Source organism: Tenrec ecaudatus, chromosome 9, assembly GCF_050624435.1.
Source record: "Tenrec ecaudatus isolate mTenEca1 chromosome 9, mTenEca1.hap1, whole genome shotgun sequence".
Classification (NCBI taxonomy): domain Eukaryota; kingdom Metazoa; phylum Chordata; class Mammalia; order Afrosoricida; family Tenrecidae; genus Tenrec; species Tenrec ecaudatus.
Genome location: NC_134538.1, coordinates 107,227,214 through 107,248,341, shown reverse-complemented (window position 1 = coordinate 107,248,341; position 21,128 = coordinate 107,227,214).

The window sequence follows — 21,128 nt, the reverse complement described above, 5'->3', positions numbered from 1 at the left end:
GCCATGACTGAGTTGCAGATATTGTTCTAAGCTTCCTCAAAGCCAAGGTGACAAGGAAACACAATCACATCGCTTTCTTTATTTAAAAAAATAATTAAGTTAAGCTTTTCCTGGGATTAAATTCTCAAACAAGTCCCTCATGTAGAACTAACATTGACAAAGGAGTTCTGCCAGCGTTGTCAGGTTAGCATTAAACTGCTAACTACAAGGTCGGTGGTTCAAATCCACCAACTGCTGGGCAGTACAAAGGTGAGGTCATCTGGTCCCATTAAGATCTAAAGCTTCAGGGTCTCCATGAGTCAGAATTGTCTCGATGTCAGTGAGTCTGGACTACACTGACAGGGTCCTTAAGAGCATTTTCACTAAAACCGGAAGTCGCTTTGGGTTGTAATGGGCTTTTTCTTGTAATCACTATCATAGAAGTTGAGGACATAGCAACTAAGTACGTTTCATGGAAGACCCTTTCTTCTTTAGAAGTTAAGAAAAAATCCTTTATACAGCTAACTAAATCCAAAGACAAAAGTCACAGATAGCTAGCAGATTATACTTTTAGATGACTGTTCCGAAATATAATTTCTCTTAGGCGAGCTATTCATAGAAACCAAACACTTAATTGAAGAGCATAGTCAGAGTTGAACCTGTAGTTACATGAGTAATTTTATTAAGTATCACTTGACTCCATTAGAAAACTATAAAATGAAGACTTAATTCATCCCACAATTGGGATTCCACTTTTTTATATATTTGGCAATTCTTTAAGTCTGAAAGGAATGTTGCCCAGTCCTAAATCCAGCTTTGGCAGGCCAAGGGCTATGCATGCCAGAGGATGAAATGGTTCGCTGGTAGCCTTTTTTATGTCTCTTCTAAGGCCTGTAGTGTAGAGATACAGTGCAGGGATTTAGATGTGGGTCTGTCCCAGTAAAAGACCAACTGCTTATTTCTGCTATCCCAAGTAAAATAAGGGAAGAGCAACTAGCTTCCAATGATGTTGACCTGTAGGCGAAAAATCAGCTAAATCTACCAAGAACTTTCAGAAGCAACCTCCACTTTAATTTGTTTAACCTTTTTAGCCACTTATATAAGGGTCTCATACCTTCACAGCACCTCTGTGAGACGGACAATAATAACACATGTAACAATAACCACTCTTCCTTTGTATGGACCGCTTACCTCTACTCTCATAACATATACTCAACCTTGAAAGTTTAAAGGGACTCTCAGCCAGAGGCAGGAGGTAGAGGAATAACTGCCTTCACAAAACCAGTATGGGGAGAACGCGAAGGACACTGCACAATGGAAGCCAGGCGGTCTTTTCCATGCGTGTCAGGCTCACTTACCTTCAAGCACCAGGTCAGGGCAGCTGTGGGAACGCAGAAGACTAGAGTCCAGAAACCCATTAAGCGGCTTGCCTAATTTTAAACCAGTGCAGGCTTCCATCTATCCAAACACATAAGGCATCTTTATTCTGCTCCCCCCTCCAAAAAAAAAAACCACTTTGTTTTCCCTCACTCACTAAACTGATTAACAGGTAGAATGCCCGATGCAGACCAGACTTCAATAGTCTCTGAACCACTCTGGGTAAGCACATGTCTGCTTCAAATCAGTCATCATAGACATGACTCCCAAGGGCAATGTTGTTCTAAAAAGGAATGCCCTTGTTATTAGAAAAATATATGCTCCTGTAGAAAGAAACTCCCCAACTGCAATCAGTTAGATGGAGTCTTCAGCTAGGAGAAGGGAAGAAGAGGGATCACTGAAATACGAGTCCAGGACTGAACTCTGCGCTTAGTGGGGTCTTCACTGGGAGGTCCGTGCTGGAGGAGAACCGCATGGCTGGGATGCTGTTACAAAGGGAAGCACAGCAGGAGGAAGAAGTCTCCCCGCGGGAAGGGCAGAAAGGGACCCATCAAATGAACGCATTGTTGCTCGGCCATGATTTCTCTTTTCTAGCGCAAAGGACCCAGCGCTAAGATCAGTGGAATGCCTTGCCTGAACAGCTGTAACAGACAGATCTCATTAGGTGCTAACGATGCTGCATAGCAACAAGCAAAGGCTTGTTATCTGTCCAATTCCAAATTTAAGGGAAAGCGCATCATTTTAATTAATGTTAATATTTTTATCTTGGCCCTTGCACGGATGGAATTCTGTCCCCTAAGACTGGGTGTTGTAAATCTCAGCACTCTGCATGTGGTTATAATCCCTTTTGGGAATGGGTTATCGTGAATACGTTAATGGGTCAGCAGTAGTGCAGGCTGTGTGTTAAGTCCATCTCTGTTGAGAAATAAAAGAAGTTAAGCAAGTGAGCAGAGAAGGAGAGTTTGGGAAGGAGACATTCCAGTCTGAAGACTGTCCAGGACCTTCCTCCAGAGTCAACAGAGAGAGAACGCCTTCCCCCAGAACTACCTCCCTGACTTCAGCCTTCTGATCTCCTACCGTGAGAAAATAACATTTCTGCTTGCTACAGCCAACCACTTTGGCATGACTGCTAGAGCAGCGCTAGATGACGAAGACAGAATGTTGGTAGCGAGAAATGGGGCTGTTGCTCCAAAGAAGACCAACAATCCGAAGGTTTGGCAATTGGGAGGCTGAAGGAGCATTATGGTTTGGCTTTGGTTTAATCTTCTCAGGAAACCTAGTGAAATACTGGCGTAAGTATTCAACTACTAACCTAAAAGATAGGCAATTGGAACCACCAGGCTCTCTGGAGAAAGTGTGGCAGTCTGCTGCTTTGAAAATCACAGCCTTGGAAATCCCCTGAGATAGCTCTACTCTAGCCTCTAGGATCACTCTGAGTTGAAATTGGCTTGATAGCGACAAGGTTATCCTCCAAAATTCCCAAAGAATTCCACTGCAATACATTCCAATTGTAGGATTCCACTGTGAGTCAACTCAGTTCTGACATAAGCCAAATAGCTGGATTTTGTTTTGTTTTGTTAATTAATCATTCTATTGGGGGGCTCTTACCAATCTTATGAAAATCCATCATTCCATTGTATTAAGCACACATATGTTACCATCAAGACTTCCAAGGCATTTTCTCTTTACCTGAGCCCGAAGTATCAGCTCTTCTTTTAGTTTTTGTTTTTATTGCTTTTTATTACCAATGTCTTTATAAATTCAATCTTTACTTGTTTTAACGGGTTGGAAACATCACATATAAATTTACAGATATGTTTTAAGACACATACACATATGCATAAAAAGTACTTACATCAGAAATAGTTTGTCCAACAGGGAAGGAGAGTGGATTGAAGTTGGTATTCTGTCAGCTATGCAAACAAGCCCCTGGTGGCAGTCTCTGGTTCATCTGGACTGGCCCTGGAACTGAGGGTTGCAAAAAGACTAGTGAGACTTATCTACATGATCCTCTTGTTTCTTAACCTCCGTGGGTTTCACAGAATCATGTCACTGTGGCCTGTCTAGCAATGTTCACAAAGCCATCAGCATTTGGGTCCATGTTTTTAAGCAATCATAGCTCCTGATTTAGTTTGGAAAATGCAATCTCTATGGTGCTGTTGGGGACAGTGAATCATACAAGTGCACATCTGAGAATAACACCAGCCAATTGCATGCTGCAACACTGTCTGGAATACATATGATTTTCTTAAATCATTTTATGAGGGGCACATACAACTCTTATCACAATCCATACATACATCAATTGTGTAAAGCACATTTGAACATTCATTGCCCTCATCATTCTCAAAGGAATATATATGATTAACAATAAGATGTACCAGCATGAAAAGGAGAAAAAAGATGACTACCCTAAATTCAGTTTATCAATCAATAAAATGCATCCTAAGTAGGAAGCAATCTATATGCCAATAACTGAAATACAACACGTGATGGATAGACACTTAGATGAAATTCATTTACTTGTTGTGTATGTGTGGCAATGTTAAAGGAGCTCATGGGGTTCTGGCTAAAGGATTATTAGGTCGATATCATGGTGGAGATATTTGACTGAAATCAGAATAAAGGGCAGAATTTTGATGGTAAGGTCATTCCTGACCTTGGTGACGAAATAGTCACCAAGGATCATACACTCAAGGGTGAAGTTCATTGCAGGAAGAGTAAGAACTTCACATGAGTTCAACAGTGGTCTCTAACCACGGTGCTAATTACAATCACTGGAAATGCCGTCTGGGAAGCTTCTGAAATATGCCAATACCTGTGCCTTCACCCACCATCCCCCACGAGTCAATCAGATTAGATCTCTGGACACAGGGCCCAGGCATTTGTGTTCTTTTCTGTCTCCCTAGGAAATCCCAATGCGCAGTTAGAGTTGAAAACATGCTAACGTCTCCTATAGGAAAACCCAGACATAGATGATCTTAAATGTTATTAGACTGAAGAGTATTTCACTAAACGGGTAATGAAGAGCCACTAATTTAAGCAATGCAATTAACTTCGTGGAAATGTGCCAGACTAGTTACAGGGAAAAGAAACTAGAAGCTGGGATCCAATTACAAGTCTTTTCAAAGCTACTCGGGTAGGGCAACAGGATAGCTCCTGGGGTTCCGGCTCGTACATGCCTGAATTTATTCCAAACAAATCATATTTAAACGTGTCTCTGCAGTCACTGGTCCTTGCTGACAAGTTCTCTCGACACTGGCTTTAATCTCATTAGGTCAACACCCACCACAACCAGAAGGTTCAATCAAAATTGTGGCTTCCAGAGGGATCTACTAGGCCAATTAAATTCAAGGCAGGGTAACCCAAAGGGCTATGGTGACTATTTGGGGAGATTTCAAAGGAGCCGTCTTGATACGTTTCCTCAAGGACACAGAATAATCCTGGGGCTTATGGTAGGAAGAAGTTTTAAGAAAATGGAAAATTACATTGCTAAAAAAAAGGCCAGAAACTTTGCTCCAAATATTTTTTAATCATTTTATTGGGAGCTCTTACAGATACTATAACAACCCATAGTTCAATTCAAACAAGCATAATTGTACAATTACTGACACCATCATTTTCAAAGCATTTTCTTTCTTCTTTAATTTGAGCTCTTTGATATCCCCTTATCCTCTCCCTCCCCCAACATATTCCCCAGGAAACCTTATTCTTATATTATAGTTATTTTTATTACCATATCTCACACCATCTACTGTAGCCATATGGATTTTTTTATCACAACAATGCATCTGCACATTCTTCAAGGGTAACAAGAATTGCTCTATGAGAATTTCTTTGGAAAGCCTTTCCTCCTCCAGCTTACAGCTCCCTAATCTTGCCCCTTCAGACTTTGTTTTGTTTCCAAAACACAAAGAACATTTACAAGGAGCATAATATGAGTCCCTCAATGAGGCCAAAAGGGCCATTTTAGCATGGTGGAAATCTAAGAGCACAGAATTCTTCAGGGAAGGATGAGAGAGATGGGAACCCCGCCTTCAGAAGGATGTGTTGAGAACCAATAGCTTCAAATTCTAATATTTTGCATATAAGGTTCTGTGACTTGTAGCGACACTGTTTCACTGACCTGTCTATAGATAGAAAAGGTTAGCTATAAGAAAGTAGAAAGCAGTGAGAATGTTAAAGGGATGCTGATAAGAATAAACAGACAGGATGGACTTGGACAAGGAAAATAAAGGGGGCCGTGAAAGATGGTTTCCAGACTACAAGGCCAGTCATTAGTGTGATTTTGCTCTGTTATTAATACAAGTGGGGAGCTGAGCAGAAAAGCTGGCATTTGACAGGTAGGTAATATTCATGTCATGCTTTCAGAGCTGGATGCCTAGAAGGAGATTCTCCGAAACAGTTGAAAACTTCAGAAAGACCAGAGATGAAAATACAGGTCTATGAGGCAGTCATGAGAGATATTAGCATAAAATATGGTTGAAATAGGGCATGAGAAGCAATCTAAAGAAAGAAGAGAGTCCAGAAAGATTATACTCCTGTCTTTACATTCTTCCTGTCTCTCCACCCCACCAGTTCTTTCTCCATAGACATGACCCCAAAGCTTGGGTCACAGGCCTACCTGTCATTCAAGACAGTGTGCTGGGGAAAGAATATTTCCAGAAGCAGAAATTAGTCTGTGATTTCAAGAACAAAGTTAAGGAGGAAGGTCAGGGGTGGCAGGTCATCTCAGATAGAAGAGAGAAGATATTCGACAGCCACTGAAGCACTCAAATGAAGTGGTCAGATCCAGGTTAATATAGGTATAGACTCATAATCCATACTAAGTTATAGCTCAAATTATTTTTGTCTAATAGTTTAGTTACACAGGAGTCATAGACATGAGAGTTGCTTTCTTGTTTACACTTAAATATTTTTTCTAAGTTTTATATGTACAATGAATGTCTATTACAGTCTCAACTAGAGAAGATTAGACCTGTCCCCCACTTACCTCACCCCTTCAAACACTGTGCCCCTGGCACAGTGAGGTGAAGAGTTTGGCTTCTAGCCAAAAGGTCTAGGTTTCAGCCCATTGATCTCTCTGTGGGAGAAAGATGTGGCAGTTTGCTTTCATAAGGTTTAAAGTTCTACTCTCGAGTAGTTCTACCCTGCCATACAGGTTCTCATGAGTCCAAACGAACTCAAGAGCAGTGTGATTTAGGAGCCCTGGTGGTCCAGCGGGTAACATGTTGGGGTCAGCTGTTCAAACACACAAGATGTCCCAAAGGAGAAATGGGGTCTCTCTGACTAGGAACAGCCTTGATGGTAGTGAGTTTGGGGTGGTTTTGTTTGTGGGTTGGTTGGTTGGTTTGGTTTGGTTTTTAGGTTCTTTCCTATTCGGAATCATTCTCCAATACGTTGACATCTGTCTTGCCTACAGCAGGGAATTATGCTGTTGTTGTTGTTGTTGCTGTTGTTGTTGTTAAATGTTTAGCCGGCTCTGGTTTACAAAGTCCTGTGTGAAACAAGACAAGACAGAACAAAGGTCCTGTGCAATCATCGCAGTTGGTAGGCTTGGGCCCACTGCTGCAGCCATGACGTCATTCCGTCGCACTGATGCTCTAGTTTTTCCACACGCGCTGTCCTCTTCCTGGGCTGGTCTCTCCTGACGACATTGCCAAAGCGCGTTAGCTGAAGTCGCAGCATCCTCAATTCAAAGGAGCATTCTAGTTGCCCTCTGCCAACACAGATTCGTTTGTTCTTCTGGCAATCCGTAGCACTGGCGATTTTCTTTGCCACTCCCATACTTCCAGTGCATCCCTTCTCTGGGTTCTTCCACATTCATTGTCCAGCTTTCACAAGTAGATGAGGAGATTGAAATACTATGTCTTGGGTCAGGCACACCTTAGTCCTCAATGTAATACCTGTCCTCTTCAACACTTCCAAGAGGCCTGGTGCAGCACATTTGCCCAGTGCAATACATCTGTTTATTCTTGACTACTGTTGCCACGAGCATTGATCGTGAATCCCAGCAAAAGATTGATGTCAATCTTTCCCCTTTTATCATGCTATTTCTTTACACTGAGTTGCAATCGATACTGAAGACTGCTGTCTTTGCTCTTCATCAGCAAGTGCTTCAAGTCCTCCTCACCTTCAGCAAGTCAGGTTGTGTCACCTGCCTATCACGGGTTGTTAATAAGCCTTCTTCCAATCCTGCCTCTGCATTCTCCTACATAAGTTTCTTTGCTGAGCATACACATTTAATAAGTACAGTGAAAATACAACCCTAACGCATTTTTTTTTCATTTTAAAGCCTGAAGTATTCTGTTTATGTGACTGTCTATTGATCTATGTCGGGTTCTGTATGAGCATAACGATCTCTTCTGTAACTCCCATTCTTCTCAACGCCATCCATGGTTTGTTCAGATCCACAGCCTTGTACTGAAACACAAAGTAAACATCCTCCCACAGAGGAACCGTGGTTGGTGGTTTTGAATTGCTGACCTTGTAGATCACACCCCAACTCGTAACCACTACAACAATAGGGCTCAATCCTCAAAAAGAGACAAAATAGTAAAATGAGGAGACCTTTGAAGTATTCCAACTTAATTGCCAACCAAAGGAGAGACCATTGGCTTTTTGTAACTAAAACTATTCTGTCTCCAAAAGGTAAATGTGCATCATCAAGGGGACAGCACAAGCTGCCTCTCCATCTCCTTCTGTTGTGGGTCAAAATCCCAAACCATAAGGTACAGGGGATTCGCCAGATTCTCTTCCACCAGGGAAAAAAGACGAACAGCCGCCATATAGGTGGGCAGATCAGTTACGAAGGATAGATTTTGCAGAGAGCTCCATCTACTGCAGCACTGCATAATGGGAATGTGTGTGCTTTCTTGGGGACTCTCAGTTGATCTCTTCTGTGGGCAAAGGGTGGCAGTGACCCAGTACTAAATGACACAGCCACATTTCCGTGTCATTCATAACTCATGGCTGTAAAATTCACCTCTGCTTTTCTACTTCAGTTATCTGGCTCTATCATAATAGTTGAATGAGAGCAAAGCCATTTGACTGTTCATCTTTCACTACTAATTAAAGATTAAGATTACTTATGGCATAGTCTGTATTCTCCAGCAGTTCTTATTAAACCATCATTGTTTCATGCAAGATATTAAATATATGACGGGTCTTGAAAAACTTTCTAAGTTTAGTTTGTGGATTTGCCCTCTAAAAATCCAGTACTGACTCATGTCCTTGCAAGCATTTGCCTTTATAAAAATAGACATTAATTGTTTATTAATGTTAAGCCATGAATCCTTTCCTCCTCTCTTTTTAATATTTCTATTGATTACAGTCTGGGAATGTCCTGAGTTTCATAATGACTTACAGAGTATACATTAACACGTCAAACTGAAGTGGTTATTATGATTTCAATTCGTTAGGTAACCATCTGGGAAAAGCCAAAAGATCCCCGGCTCTTAGAAATGATGGTTTAGTCTACATTTTTATTTTCATAACAAGAGTCTACGTCCTTCATATTTTTTACATTAGCAATTTGAAGGATACAGAGGTGCCCTTCAAAATCTCTCCACATATTATTATCATCTCTTGTGGTGTTCAAAGGGCCGGTTCTAAAGTCGTTCTCTCCAAACTGTTGAGAGACTGGCTCATTTTCCATCCAAGAATGCGCAATGATAGGACTGACATGGAACCGCCTTATCTAACATTCCTAATAATATACCACTAACTCTTTAGCTAAGATTCGTCAACCTATCCCCCAGACAAGTCAACACAGCTTAAAGCCCAAGTCACCAAAACAGGGCCAGGCGTGCGCTTCAGAGCAGGACTCAACACTCCCAGGTGTAATGTACAACCAGACTGCTAGACCGGATTGAATATACTCATGAGTACCCTCGATTGTGGCTGCCAGTAGGAAAAGGCAGGCAGGAGCCTGTGAAGGATCTTAAGTGAACTCTCTGCCACACTCCCCATAAGACCGCCCTTATTTAGATAGCTGTGCAGATGGACATATCATTAAATGTGCTCATGATATGAACATGTGCCAAAAGGAACAAGCAGGTCCTGACTTCAGTTGAGAGTCAGAAGTAGGAATGTGGACATAATCCAGGGCAATGCCTCCCGACAGAGACGAGGGGGGTGGCTCCTCCAACCGTAGCGTGCAAAAGGGTCCTAAAGGGACTGGGTCCCGGCACCTTGAACGATTTGATTTGTTCCCCACCCGCACCCCATCTCCAGCACTGCAGGCACAGAGACAGGGCATGGGGCGGAGCGTGCCAGTAAGACCAGGGGGAGCATTTCCTTGCACTTGGTAAACTCAGATCTTCAGATTGTAGCAAGGATAAGATATTGTGTTGTTTTGCTTTGCTTTGTGTTTTGTTTTGAATCGCATGAAACTCTTTTCAACAAGTCTCCTTGTCAGCTTTGCTAACATTCTACCTCAGTGTTTTAATTCTACAGTTGGAAAGGGGTGCCTTGTACAGTAGTGCTTTTTGACACCTCCTTGCAGTGAGGTTCTATCAAGTCAGTTCTGACACAGAGCGACCCAATGAAGACCAGGGCGAGACGGTCCCCGGTCCTGCACCTTCCCCACAGTCGTAGCGGCGCAGTGAGACGCAGCAGCGACCATGGTGTCTCCTCCTCGTGGAAGGGCTTCCTCGTTCTCGCTGACTCTTTACCAAGCATGATGCCCTTCACTAAAGACTGGTCGCTCTTGACAACGTGACCCAAGTATGAGAGTATGAGATGAAGTCTCATCCTTGTTCCAAGGAGCCCTGGTGTCCCAGTGGTTTAGGGCTCTGCTGCTAAGCAGAAGGTGGACAGTTCAAACTCACCAGCTGCTCCACAAGAAAAAACCTGTCAGCAAGCTTCTGTAAAGATTACAACCTCGAAGCCCTGGTGAGGCAGTTCTATCGAGGAAAGGGCAGGGGGTGACATATGACCTTCTCCGGCTGCACCAAGGAGAACAGAGTTCAACTCCACATCAGTCCAAGACCAATTGCCATAAGGCAGAGGTCAGACATGCCTCTATTCCCCGTCCTTCCTGACCCTGTTTTAACACCCCCCCCTCCCTCTAACAGCACTCGTCTTCTCTGCTGGGTTCTATCATGCCTTGTAATGGCCACACGTAACTCACGGACAATACTCGTGAGTAGGGGTGTCTTCGGGAAGCTAACAGGATACAGTCCTTTTGTCTGGGTCACCTCTTCTCTGCCATGCTGGCAAGCATGCCTCTCGTTGGTCCTCAGTCCCCCAGCCATGCTGTCCCTGGGCCAGGGTCTTGGCCTCACGATCTTGGGGCTGCCCGTCGCTCTGACTCAGAGTCGCAGTGCGGCTCCTCTGCTCCGTCTCGTGTCTCAGGGCACAGCGGCGAGCGTCCCTGTTGCCTCTGCCGCGTCAGGCAGGGATCTCGCATGTTCTCCAGCAGTGCCTCTTCTTTCTTCGTGGCCCTGGGAGTCTGCCTCTCTGCTTCTAGGACGGCTCCTTCCTAGAGACCCCGAGGAAGGGCAAAACTGACCAAATCCCTAGATTCGTGCTTCACCCGCCTTGTTGGATGGTCCTACCTCATCGCTTCATGAGAGCTACAAAGACATGACAGAAGAGTCATTCCAGGTCATTTTATTGCACCGTATCGACTCTGTCAAAGAGGGAGTGCTCTCAGGCACAATCAGCTCACTACTTGTCACTTGTCGTTGTGCAGCCACTTGCATATTGCCGTGGTGCCACCAGCATCTCAAAGACCAGCAGTCACCAGTGGTGGATCGGTTTCAGCAAAGCATCCAGACTAGACAGGGTAGGAAGAACGACCTGGAAATCTCCTTCTGGGAAAAAAAAAAAAGACCAATGAACACTTCAGTAAATGTCTTTCTTTTTTATTATTAGCCCACCACTGTTCCTTGGTCACTATTTCTAAGTATTGAACTTGAGCTTAAGATGTCACCTTATAGTCTAGTAATTCTGGTTCTCTGAAGAAAGTTAGTTCTGGAAAAACGTCATTGATTTACAGTAACTGCTGTCTCTTTAATACCCATCCCCCACCCCCACCCACCCACTCCCCATGGAATAATCAGAAGATTGCAAAAGGGAAGGTGAAGCAAGTATTCATCTCTAACCATGCAAACCAAACTAACTGGATTGAGTAGAATGGCCCCCATGAGTTTCTTAGGCTACATATCTTTATAGAAGCACAAGGTCCCACAGGGCAGCTGGTGGTTCTGAAATGCTGATGTGGTGCTTAGCATCCCAACGGGTAACCACTATGCTGGCAAGATCTGGGTCATGGAAAACTGACTGTAGTAGAACTTTATTCCTAAGGAAGAACGGGAGTAGATTAGAAAAACAGAGAAAGATTGCACCCAGATCAGTGGACACAGGGCTCTGGGGGGAGGGACCAGCCTAGCTGATGGATCAGTCAACAGAGGGCCTCATAAAAGAGAACATGTGAACGTTGTTCTAGGAGGGTATCATGGAGGATCTCAGATTCCCAGGTCAAGTAAGTGTGGATTTGATTCTACTGCTCAAAGTAAAATAATTAAAACATGACAGATGTGTTTAGGGTGAGGCCATTTTAATTTCCCAGAAATAGGATAGAGCATAAGAAAGGGCAGAAAAATATCAAGCTTCCCCCAAAATTCCCCACTTCAATACATTTCTATCCAGCAGAAATAATTGCATTTTTCTGTGCACTCGCTCTCCAGTAACCATTCTGAGCAATGTCTTGAGAGCCCCCCACATCTCTGTAAAGCCCACTACCCGCTTCCAAATCACCCCAAACAGACGTACAATCTTTTGAACAATCGCTGGGTTTACCAAACAAATACAGCACAGAAAAGCCCCCTGGGTCCCTTTCCAAGATGGCAGCTACACTAAGCATGACCCACACCGAATTATAATTGGTTCTCTCTTTTTCTTCTCTCTACCCATCTCTATATTTCTCAAAAGTCTCTGATTCCAAATCAAAAACTCTAACTAGTTCCCTTCAAAGATTCTTCTATGAAGGGAGAGGGCATCTTTAAAAGAGAGCAAATAAGTTTCATTATTAAATGGCCATATCCTAAACTTCAGTATCTTCTTTCTTTTCTCCATTTCCCCTAGGATCCGTCCTTGAAGAAAAAATACCATACAACACTGTTGTCACTACTCGCATTAATACTACTGTAATGTCACACCACAACTGTGGACTTGGCCGTGGAGAACAAAAGTACACTTGGCAGGAATGGGTCAGAAGGTGAAGTTTAGATGGTCTCTGCAGGAGTACACCTGTGAGTAGCCTTGCGCAGTCCTGTTCCCAGGCAGAATGATGCTCCGCGGTGTCCCTATACCACAGTGTTTGTCCTGTGACTTACCATTGCACACAATGTATTGAGTGAATTATTGCTATCCCATGTCCATCCCAACATTATGAGCTCTCTGGAAGCAAAATCCAGCATGTATTTATTTTATGTCTGTTCACATAAAACTTAACACCTAGATGATACCAAAAATGTATATTGAATGAGTGAGATCATAAATGAAGAAAGCGTATTATAGGAGTAATCTATACATCCCACTTGACAGTCTTGGCAACTAGTAATCTTTTGAAAGGCAGTCAAGGGAGGTAGAGAGCTGATTCAACTGAAGAGAAAGTTGAGAGAATGTGAAATCAGTGAAGGAGAAACAAATACAATGGTGTTTTTTATATAAAATATTCCGTGAAGTATGAGTTCTGTGACCTAATGAAGCTCTCATGCGTGAACACACATCGTATGTTTTAAAGTATTCCTCACCTGACATTCCAGGACTGGAATGACAACCCTGAGCCAACAGTCATAACTGTCCATCGGTCATTCTGAGTGCGCTTGTCAACAGGCCCACTGAGCATGGGGAGGATCCGCTCTGGGGAAACATGAGCCTAACGGACTTCTCAAGAGAATCCATCTCCTTGGTGAGAAGCATCTCTTCTTACTTGTGCCTCTTTCTCGAGCCTCCATCATCTGAATACAAATAGCCACTTACAGAACAGAACCAACAATGGTTTCTTGGCAGGGAAGAAACTAGGTAGCTCCATCCACTGAGCCACACCACATCAGGATCACCCCACTTATGTGGATGTCGAAAAAAGACCTGGACAGAGGGGGATGCTGAGAAGTCACCCAAATCCTCTGTGCAGCACCCACTGAAACAACTGGGTCCGGATTTCAAATATTTCACAATCCCTCTTTTATCTGTAAACTCTGGTTTATTGATGTTTGTATTGTGTGGAGATTGCTGCCATCCTATAATATAAATTTGTGTGTAACTATATTAAAGGTTAGCCGTCAAGGAATAAAGGCTTTAAGAAGGTCACTTGGTCAAAATTGGTCCCGTAGGATCTGAAAACTAATTCCTAGGGCCCACTTTTGAAGTGAAAGGGGTAGAACACGTCCCTGTCCCTGGTTCCTTCCCAGAAGATCTCATCATATTTATGAATCAGTAGCTTTCACCTGTGCCTCTTCCTCCAGCTTCAATCATCCACATGACCGTTCACAAATCCACAGGCAACGTAAACACACTAGGCAGAGTGTTTGAACACAAGTACCCTTGCTCCAGAACAAATCAGAACACATAGAAGTCTCAAAGTCATTGCCCCCTTCTTCATTCAAGGTCTTGCTGAGCACAGTTCCAAGAACTCTTGAGTTTCAAACCACCGGTTACACATGATGCTAGTCAAGCACAGTGACCACACTCTTGGCATAGTACTAAGACAATGCTAACAGACAAGGAGCCCTTTCCTAAGAAACTCCAAAAAGTAGGTGCTGCATATGTGCAATCATGAACACGTTTATTTTAACTAAACCATCTTTAGTGGTTAAAAAAAATCACTGGAGGGATTTGACTCATCCTAGACAAGTTTATTCTGCATCTTTTAATGCTACCAAAGTAAACGTGAACACTAAAGTGTGAAAGAAAATTCTTAAGCTAATTTCAGATCACAGGCATATGTTTGGCTGGAAAAACACACTAAGGAGCAAACGCTTCAAAGGAAAAGCCTTTAGAAATGGAATCACTGGCACCAGACCCACTGCCGGTTCCACTGTTTGACCGAGAAGACAGCTTCAAGAAAGCTCAGCTCTTTACCCACACAACCAAACAGGGACGTTTGGAAGCAGGCCTGAAATCATAACTTCACTTGTGACGCAATCCCTTTTCCATAACTCTGGCCAAACAGTCTAACTCTCTAAGGAACCAAGAATGAAGCAAGCACTTCCTCCTGGTGGGCTCCTCCGTGAACAGAGCTTCCCAAAGGCGCTGATACAAAGAAGCACAAAACTCCTCTGATTCTATCACGTCTGAGTTGTTATATTTTTATAGGCTCCTTGAAATTAATATGCTGTGTGTGTGTCTGTGTGCGCACACTTATATATACCCAAAGACTTCAATTCAGGCCTTAAAATCAATGACATTCACTTTTAAGCCACTTGACAGGAGGTTACAGAAAACTTCCTCTCTTTGATTTCTTTTGTTCCACAAATCTAGTATCTATTTCATTCTCCGTGTTAATACAGTGAGCTTGGGTGAAAGAAGATAAATAGTAGTGGATGGAAATAAAGTATATTTTAAAATCCTCTTAAAGATTTTTTTCTACATGTTAAATCACAAATAAGCCATCCAGACAACCACTCTTAGCTGGAATATAAATTATACAAAAGAAATTAATTATATATATTTATAGAAGCTATTATATACATTCATATTTCTAGGTATTTAAAACCTATTAAAAAGAGTATAAGAGAGCACAATTTTTGTACCTACCACTAGGTTCCAACATCATAGGAATCATTTAGCAATTAATAAATCATTTTCAGACAATTTCCAGAGTCAAGCTTTGTCCATATATCTCATTGCATGAAATTTACCTTTCATTCGGTGTTATGGATTTTAAAACCTATACTCATGAACCAAGAAAAGTTCTGTAATGCTAAATCATTTCACCCTCATTTTCCTCACAGAAGCGTGTGTGGCGTTTTCACGGTTGAAACCTGCACATGACTGTCATCGGCAGCTTTCTCCTTCGGAGGCCCATTCATGCAGGCAGCTGTGTTTTCTGCCCTGCTCTTTGGTGGGCCTGAGGCCTGAAGGACTTCAGGCATCAAAACCTCAGCAAAAAACCTCCAGAAGCCAAACAGCCACAGCCTCAGTGCTCAGGAGCTACAAACACCTTGGGTACCAAAGCAGCAGGGAGGCTGGAGTCCAAGCAGCCAGTGCACTGCACGCTAAAAAGGAAGAGATACTTTCAGTAAGGGATGATGGTGAATAGGGAGCCTTGTAATCGTGATTATAGTGGATCAAACTGGATGCTTGGTCAGTTGGCCTCCCTCTTGACCCAACCTGAAATTGTTGTAGGCGCAAGTCTTTCTTGCTTGCTCCACACAAAAGTTTCCTCCTTGGCCTTTTAAACTGTCATGGTGGTCATTTCCTTCTTCCTCGTTCTTTGTACTTTTATCTCTGTATTATTATTACTATTATTTTATCCTTACCACTTTATTTTGTTTTTATTTTTTATTGTTTCTGTTCGGTTTTCCACTGTGTGAAGCACACAAGGAGTAGACGCTTAGAGAAAAGAACTGATGCCAGGGTCTATCAGGGAGGGAGGAAGGCATGGGAAATAGGGGGGGAGAGGGAGGAGCCAGTGTTTGTGGGAGGGGGAAGGGACATGGTGATTACACAACTCAATTTAAAAGCAATTGAACCATGGGGGGTGGGGCAAGTGGAGAAAATATTCTAAAATTGATTGTGGTGATGATGGTACAACTCTTCTTGATATGATTGAAATATTGAATTGTGTGATACGTGGATTAAGTGTCAAGAAAATGGTTTAGTATTTAAGAGTGTCTGCTTGTCAAGGAGAGCTGGTGGTACAACAATGAAGGGCTTCGCCGCTGAACTGTAAGGTTGGCCATTCCAACCCACCCTGCCTCTGCAGACCTAGTGAGCGGCTCCCAGGAAGATTACTCAACAATACCTCACTGCCAACTGCCTTGGGTCAGTTCTGATTCAGGATGACCCTATAGGGAAAAGTGGAATTTCCCTGTGGTTTTCCAAAACTGTAACTCTTTATGGGAGTAGAAAGCCTCTTCTTTGTCCCGAGGAGAGGCTGAAGACTTCTGACTGTTTATGTTAGATGTCATTAGCAGCCCAATGCATAACCTACCAGGCCACCATGGCAACCGAGATAACCTCTGTGGCAGTTTCACTTTGTCCCATGACATCAACTCAATGGCACCTGCTAACACCAACATACACCCATGAATACCCTTTCTTGAAGTGCCCCCCTCACACTCACAAGTGTCCCAATTTGGGAGGTAAGCTACATGATCACTTAAGATGAAGGAGAGGCGCTGAATAATCAGTGACTTGAAGGTCCCCAAAGACAGCCTCAAAAATCCTTTGTCACATTAGACAAAAATCAATCTTGTAAGTAATAATACACACAGTGTCCTTGTACTGCCTCCTGGGTGTCCTGAGAATTTCTCTTTAATGCCCTCATCAAGCTCACATTTCTCAGAAGTGTGTCTTGTAAGCTTATCTTTCTCAGAAACCTTGGGTCTTCAAAACATATCTGTTCTCAGCTCTACGTGCGCTCAGAACTCAATGCTCGGCCGGCCAACAGTTTCATGTTAAAGCTAATCCATTTACCTACCTATCTATCTATCTATCTACATTTTGTTGTTGCTGCTGTTGGGCTATACACAACAAAATATACACCGCTTCAACAATTTCTACATGTACAATTCACTGACACTGATTCCCTTCCTCAAGTTGTACAAATATTCTCACCCTCCTTTTCTGAGCTGTTCTTCCCTCCTTAACATAAGCTCCCTGCCCCCTGAGGTTCCCATCTAATCTCTGGAGTTGTCGTAATCAATCTGATCGCATAATGCTCAAGGGAGACTTTTTGTTTAACTAAATATGGTAAACTACTGCTTTTTTTCCAGAGACTTTTCAGAGGATATTTTGGCTTATGACTTAAAGATTACTTCAGGACAATGGTTTCATCCAGCCGGGAGTCCATGGGAATTTGAAATTCTGTCCTATAGTTTCCCCGTTTCAATTAGGATGCTCATATAGAATCTTTGATCAAATTGTTCACTAATATTAGCCAGGCACCATTCAGTTCTTCTTGTCTCATGGCAAAGGAGGAAACTGACTTGGAGAGTTGTGGGATAGACGTATTTACAACTTCAACAGAAGAGTGCTAGGGCCGCGGGCTGCTTATGTGCAACTCAACAGCGTGTGAGAAATTGGTTTTTTGATTTGAGGGTTCAAAGTCATTGTTTCGTGAAGAGGCCCAGGTCCCTGGCCTAATGATGTGTTTACTGCTTCAGTTCTTATCTGTGGAATGCTTGGATCTTAAAAGCTGGATGGCAAAGGGCCATCCAGGAACAGAACGAGAAAGCAGAATGTGGGGGTAACTGCATCCATGAAAATCTGCCTCTTCTGCCATGGAGCTAATTCATTTTCACTGCAAATGAGCCTATTTTTGCAGCCACTGTGTCGTCCGTCTAGTTGAGGACCTTCCTCTTTTTCTCTGACCAGCTGCTTTCCCAAGCATGATGTCCTTTTCCAGGGAATGGTCTTCCCGGAAGCTTGTCATCTTTAAGTCACAGCCAAAGCATGTAAGATGAAGCCGCTCCATCCTTTCTACTAAGGAGCATTCTGAATGGCTGTATTCCCTCAAAGACCGATTGGTTTGTTCTTCTGGCAGCCTGTGGTACTTTCGATATTTTTAAACATCAAAAATTCAAATGCATCAATTGAGTGAAAGGGGCAAATTATATGCAAGCACATTGTCTATAGCTATGACTGGCTGTCAAGTCGATCCCAATGTTTGGCTACTCCATCTGTTTCAGAGTAGGAATGTTCCATACAATTTTCTTGGCAGTTAAGTACTCTACGACTAGCCAAAAAGTCGGTGGTTCAAATTCACACACAGGTGCCCTAGAATATAGACCTCATGATCTGTGTGTGAAAGGTCACCACCTCGAGAACCCAATTGGAGCAGTTCTGGACTGCATTGGCCGGGTTGCCGTGAGTCAGAACTGACTTCGCTAACAATAATCTTCACAGAAGCAGATCTGTAAAGTGAATCGAACCACTAACCTTTAGATTAGTAGTCAAACATCAACCATGTGTGCCTCCCAAAGACCTGTCTTGCGTATAGCAGAGATTAAATAAATGTTCCTACTAACATCTGCAGCCGAGAACAGACGACATTGCGTGCTAACAGGGATCCTGAGTCATATCCTTAAACCAGAGACCCAAACACTCTCAATAATATTCCCCTCATAAACCAATACTCTCAAATGTGCTTCTGGAAGGATCTATAATATTATTCCCCCCCCAAAATAAACCCACTGCATCCTCAAGGTGTTTTTGTTTTTGTTGTTGTTCTCCCCGCTAGCCTGTATATCACAATAATGAGATGCTATATCTATCAAGCAAACAGAATGACCTATTGGAAAAATTTTTGCCCAACTATTAAGAACAATTTTGTGCAGATATGCAAGAAGCACCAAGAGAGTCCTCCCCTACCATTACTCCCCAAAACTGCCTCTTGATATCTGCTTATTGCTTCAAAATGCACGTGTACTGGAAGTCCCCAGTCCTTCCCTGCTCCGATAACTCCTGCAGGGACCTTCATGCCAGGAGCTCCTCTGGACCGAGTTGGATACTGTGGCGTGCTGGCTCTAAAATGCAAAGCTACGAGGAGGGGAGGCTGACGTAGGACCTTAGCTCAGGCTTGTTCTGCTCCTCTGCTTCCAAGCCTGTGCTCCAGAACCATGTAAAGTGCTACAAACCACTCATCCTCTGACACTCGGAGGTTATCAAGCCTAAGTCACCATCCAGTCCATGTCTCCGCAATTAGTTGTAAAGTTATAAATGTCTCTGACCTTTGGTGTGCAGAATTCTGGGAACTAAAAAGAAGCTTTATCTTGAAAGAAAGAAGATAGAGGCCAAATAGCAAAAGAAATTAGTTGTTTGGCATTTGTGCTTCTCAGAGTAACATTTATATCTTTTCCCTTCTTTGGTGAACTTCAAAGATGTTCTCAGAGACCCTGTTCTCCCTGATCTGTACCTTTCCATCACCCTAATTCCCAGCTTGGAGCGCAGCTCATTCTTCTTCATGCTCCCATAGCATGTTGTCCAAATACTTATCACACCCTGAGATGGCTAGATACATGGCTTGTCTACCCCATGGGATGGCAAATTAGTTAACATGTGAAAATGGGTTTCTGTCCACTTTTTTTTCTCTCCACTCTGCCTTGCAACAGTGTTACTTGAATTAAATTACTTTGATATTATTAAAAGGACTGAAATTAGTTGAAATCCGTAATGCAGATATATGTGTGTGTTCTCACAAACGGCCTTTAATGGTAAAAATGTTTAGTATTAATTCTTCAGGAAAATTTGTGAGAGAGTGGCAAGTGAACCTGGGATGTGACACACGAGGATTTCTTGATTTCACTATTTTTAAGAAGAACAGAAGATCTCCATATACGTGAGAGAACCTTTGAAAGCAGGATCGTAAGCGGGTGGGGGAGGTTCTCTCTTGTTATTTTATTGCTGTTGTGAGAGTACACAGAGCAAGGCAAATCATTTCCACATTTCAATTCGGTTCCATTCAGAATAGATTACCTTCTTTGAGTTGGGCACCCATGCTCAACTTCCTTTTCTGACTTGTCTTTCCTCATTCACATAAACTCACTGTGACTACCTGGGGATGTTCTGAAACAAACAGGCATGATCATAGAAAGGAGATCCCCAATTAAGTAATGCATACAAATGGCACTCTTAAGAGTAAACGGTCTCCTATTTGGCAGATTGGTAAATATTTGAGGAAAAAAACAAACATAAAAGTCATAATAATGTGCCGCGGTAATCAAAACAGCCTGGTACTACTGTGACGATAAAAAAGACCAAAGAATTATACTTGAAAACCCAGAAATGCAACCAAGTACCTATAGACATATAATTTTTGATGAAGAACTAAAACACATTAAACAGGCAAGAGACAGTCTTTTCAACCAACGGTGCTGGAAAGACTGGATCTTCACCTGTAAAGCAAACCAAGCCAGAGCAGAGCTCACCCCATGTACAAAAACAAACTCGAGATGGATCGAAGACCTAAATATAAATCACACAATTATTAAGACCATCCATAAAAAATAGGAATAGACTTAAAGACCGTGGTACAAGCATAAACACGCTACTGAAAATATCCACACTGTGGAAGACAAAACAAAAGCCTGGGACCTACTAAAAAATAAGACATTTATGCATAACCAAAGACTTACTCAAAGAGTCAACAGAGAGCCCACAGATTGGGGAAAAAATATTCAGTAAGAATACCTCAGATAAAGGATTAATCTTAAAATCTATAGAAAACTGTGACATATTAACAAGAAAAACACAAATAATCCAATCAAAAAAACAGGCACAAGACATGAATAGACAATTTACCAAAGATGACATGCAGGCAGCCGCAACCATAGGAAGAAATGCTCCCAACCATTATCAATAAGAGATATGCAAATTAAAACAACAAGGAGCTATCACCTCAAACTGATACTTTTGGTAAAATTCAATAAAACAGAAAATAAGAACTGCTGGAGAGAATGTGGACAGGGGAGCACTGCTGGTGAGACTGTAGAAGTGTACAAACATTATGGAAATTAGCATGGCACTTCCTTAAACAAATGCAAATCCAAGTGCCTTATGATCCAGCAATCTCTCTATGAGGTACATACCCTAAAGAA